Consider the following 4,864-nt stretch of genomic DNA (forward strand, 5'->3'; position numbering starts at 1 on the left):
GTCTTGGGGAACATAGTCAGCTAGAATATACTACACTTAGATTTATATCTATTTCAATATTTTTGTACCTGTGCTCGCAAAAAGTGTCCCAGAGGTTGTTTTTATGTTAATGAATGTTATTTTGAGTTTGTTCTAGATCTGCCCATTTGAAAGACTGGCATCCTGTTCTAGATTTTTATCAAAAGATAAGATCAGTTTCCTAGCAAGAGTACCTTCCTAGAAGGTAAAGGTACAAAAGAAAGGAAGGAAGGAAAGGAAAGAGGGAGGGGGGTAGGGGGGAAGAAAGGAAGGAAGGGATGAATGCGGGCAGTCTTTTAGCAACTTTCCTTGATGCAAAATCTTTTCTTATGTTCTTCAACATTACAGATCTGTAAGAAAAAAATAAAATATGCCACATTTCTGAAAGATAATTATTAATTATCACAGCACTCTGCATGTGTGTGTGTGTGTATACATGTGCATGTATGTGTGAGAGAAGTGTCAAACATGGCTAGCGAATGAGACATATTTGAGAAATTGAGTTTTACCACAGTTTAACTCAGGGTCTCCTAAATCAGCAAGCACTCTTTTGTGTGTGTGTGTGTGTGTGTGTGTGTGTGTGTGCAGTTTCTTTGTTTGTTTTGAGGAAGACTGAATTCACATCTCAGCTACAAACTATATTTGGTTAACAAAACAGTAAGCTTGAAAAGAGAAGAATGACTACAGGTAATTTATCATACAGTTTTGGTACCAGCAACTAGCAAAGTAATGTTGTGAAACCCTTAGCAAGTGTGGCTAACTGAAGTTGTTCTCTCATTGCCTGGATTATCTTCTTTGGTCATTGAAGTCTAAAATATGCACAGATCCCCTGTGTGTTTCAAAGCCAATCTCCAAAAGAAATGAATATTTCATCTTTTTCTTTTTTAAAAAATTATTTTTAACATATAATGTATTGTTTCAGGGATACAGGTCTGTGATTTATCAGTCTTATCCAATACACAGTGCTCACCATAACACATTCCCTCTCCAGTGTCCATCACCCAGCCACCCCATTCCCCCAGCCACCTCCCTTCCAGCAATCCGCACTTTGTTTCCTGAGATTAAGAGTCTCTTATTGTTTGTCTCCCTTTCTGGTTTCATCAGGTTTTGTGGGGTTTTTTTTGTGGTTTTTTTTTTTTTCTCTTCCCCTATGATTCTTGGTCTTGTTTCTTAAATTTCATGTATCAGTGAGATCATATGATAATTGTCCTTCTCTGATTGACTTATTTCACTTAGCATAATACCCTCTAGTTCCAACCATGTTTTTGCAAATGACAAGATTTCATTCTTTGATGGCTGCATAGTATTCCATTTTATATATATACCACATCTTCTTTACCCATTCAACTATTGATGGACATCTGGCCTCTTTCCATAGTTTGGCTATTGTGGACATTGCTGCTATAAACATTTGGGTATAGTTGCCTCTTCAGATCATTGCATTCGTATCTTTGAGGTAAATACCCAGTAATGCAATTGGTAGATCATAGGGTAAGTTGGTAAGGGTAAGTTGGTAAGTTCTTTATAGATTTTGGATACTAACCCTTTATCTGATATATCATTTTCAAGTATCTTCTCCCATTCTGTTGGTTGTCTTTTGGTTAAATATTTCCTTTGCTGTCCAAAAGCTTTTTATCTTTTCCTTCTTTATCCACCTGAATGTTTTTATGCTCCTGTATAGAAGAGTGTCAGTTTTCCCCCTCATTTCTGAATTTTAGACCTTAAAAACAAACATTGTGTCTATCACAGCTGACCTTGGGACCATGTAGGTTTCAACTGCACGGGCCCACTTATACTCAGGGTTTTTTTTTTCTTGATAGCTACAGTACAGTACTATAAATGTATTTTTACTTCGTTATTACTTCCTTCATAACATTTTATTCACTCTAGCTTATTGTACTTTAAAAATACAGTATATAATACATATGACATATAGGTATAGGTTAACCAACTGTTTATGTTATTGTTAAGATTTTGGTCAACAGTAAGCTCTTAGTAGTTAACTTTTTGGATAGTAAAAAATCGTATGTGATTTTATATTGCACATGAGTTCATACCTCTAACTCCTAGCTTATTCAAAGGTCAAACTGTATTTCATTAGCTTTGGTTGCTTTTCTGTGAATTTACAAAGATCTTTGCAATGGTATCACATCTAGTGAAAACTGAGCCTTTGTTCTACTCTTCTCCCCCTCCCCCCATCTAGGAACATCTCCCTTTCCTTGTTTTATAAAATGGAGACTGCTGTTCTCATCTTATGGTTATGGGAAGGAGTTTGTTCTAGATCTGCCCATTTGAAAGACTGGCATCCTGTTCTAGATTTTTATCAAAAGATAAGATCAGTTTCCTAGCAAGAGTACAATTTGATAGAGTTTCCCTCATTGCATAATTATGGGCTGCATTCTGTTATACAGGGTCTCCTTTCAGTTAATTCAGGCATTTCTTAAAAGAACATGAAGCTATGTGTTGACTCATTAATTTAAATATCCGCAGTTATGTTAGTTATCAAATTTGGAGACTCCATATTTAAATGGTTTCTAAATTGATTGTGGCTAGAAAGGGTTGTGGTTGCAAAGGCCACATAAAATGCAATATAAATCATTTCCATGCTTTAAGGAAAATGTGAATGCGATACAAATAAAAGTTACAATAATTCAGGCAGCAAAGATTTATCAGTCCCAAAAAAGTACTCTGCTTTTCACTTTCTCTCTCTCTCAAACCGGAAGAATTCTTATTATGAAAATTATTGTCTTACTCACTTTTAATTTACTCTTATTGTAAAGAGATTTTGGTTCTCAGAAATTTGAAATCACGAGGGAAGCCGCCACTATACTTTTGAGCAGAGTTAAATAAGAACACAAAAGGTCTACTCTCAAATAAAATATTATCATCACTATAAACTCCTTGAACGGATGACTATGTCAATGAATGGATCCCTCTGAGGAAAATTTATCTAGCAGAATGTTTTAAGGAAATTTAAGTAAGCCTAAATACAGGCTGAACTGAAGACAAGAGATTTAAGACCCATAGAACCCAACAAGAAAAGGTAGAACTAAGTGAAGGAGTTGAAGAATAACTAAGTTTAAGAACTTCAATTTGCATGTGAAAATTCAACCTCTGATGTTGCCAGTTAAGCTTCTACAAAACCAATATAATATTTAAACAACTATAAACTGAACAAAAATACCAAAACAACTGGAAGTACTTGAGAACAAAACAATATTGGCACATTTTAGAGGGCACTCAACACTTGGAATAGGAAGTAATTGGAGGAAGTTTCCTTTTTAAAATGAGATTTAGCCTGAGGGCAGACTGAAATTAGTTCTGCATGGAGAGGCTGACAAAAAAATCATCTATCTGTCTGGCCTGAAATACCGGAGAACTCAAGTTTGAGCCAGTCGTAACAGCTGAAACTGGGAGAAGGGAATCCTTGAAAGGAGCAAGTCAGAGATGGGGGAACAAATTTTGTGAATAAACCAGTCCTACCAAGTATCTCTAAAGCCTGAATTGTGAGGATGATTCCAGGTAGCAGAGCTCAAGATTAAGGAACTGACCTAATGTTTGAAGTGACATCCGAGGGGGTTTGCCGTTCTAATTCTATTAGCAATAATCGCGCCTCGGATAAACCTCGTTGGGTACGATACTGCCACTGCGCAAAGCTTGCCATTCTAATTCTACCAAATAAATTACCTCCTAAATAAGTGAAGCAAATACACACAACATTCTTTGGAGAAATATAATAGGATCCAGGGTCTCCACAATATAACATCCACAAATACAAACCGTACACTGACAAAATTTTATCCAAATGATTTTTGAAGCAAAAATTATCTCCAAATTAATCAAAGACTTAAGTTTAAGAGCTAAAACTTTAAGTCCCTTATAAGAAAACCTAAGTATATATCTTTGTGATGTGTATGTAATGATTTTTTACATAGTACATCATAAGTGTAAGCAACGAAAGAAGAAAAGAGATAATTTGAATTTCACCAAATTAAAAACTTGGGTGCCTCAAAACACACTATTAAAAATGTGAAAAGACAACCCACCTTTGTAAAGCTAAACATGGTCTGAGCATGTGATTCATACTCTTAGGTATTTATCCAAATGAGTTGAAACTTATGTACATACAAAAACCTGAACATGAGTACTTATAGAAACTTTATTCTTAATTGCCAAAATTTGGAAGTAACCAAGATTCTTCAGTAGGTGAACAGATTTAAAACAAAAAACAAATTGTGGTACATCTGTATAACAGGCTATTTATTCGTAGATAAAAAGAAATGAGCTATTATTAAACCATGAAAAAACATGAAGGAAATTTAATACATATGGCTGAGTAAAAGAGTACAGACTGAAAAGGCTACATGCTATGTAATTCTAACTATATGACATTCTGAGAACAAAAAACAAAATTCTAACTATATGACAAAATTCTAACTATATGACATTCTGAGAACAAAAAACAACAAAGATATGGAAACAGGAAAAAAATAGCAGTTGCCAGTCGATCAGAGGTGAAGAAAAGGATAAACAGGTGGAGGAGAAGGGATGTTTAAATCAGTTATACTATTACATATGACACTGTAATAGTGGATATTTGGTATTATGCATTTGTTAAAACCCATGGAATTGAACAATACAAAGTGAACCCTAAGGAAAACTATGAACCATCGGTAACAATGATGCTTCAATATTGGTTCATCAATTGTAATAAATGTACTGTACTTATACTAGACATTAGTAGGGAAACTCTGTTCATTGTCAAAAGGAGCATATGAGAATTCTGTACTTCCTGCTTACTTTTTTTCTCAACCTAAAATTGCTCTAAAAAAGAAATTATTTTTAA

General features: G+C 34.6%; 1 non-coding gene across 1 annotated transcript; it reads right to left on the bottom strand.

Annotated features, from left to right (window-relative positions):
• Positions 1-3,536: 3,536 nt before the first annotated feature.
• LOC122914754 lies at positions 3,537-3,676 on the bottom strand. Its single transcript, XR_006385835.1, has one exon. It is a non-coding gene; the product is annotated as a U4 spliceosomal RNA (small nuclear RNA).
• Between the last annotated feature and the right edge of the window lie 1,188 nt (positions 3,677-4,864).

Source organism: Neovison vison, chromosome 7 (assembly GCF_020171115.1).
Source record: "Neovison vison isolate M4711 chromosome 7, ASM_NN_V1, whole genome shotgun sequence".
Classification (NCBI taxonomy): Eukaryota; Metazoa; Chordata; class Mammalia; order Carnivora; family Mustelidae; genus Neogale; species Neogale vison.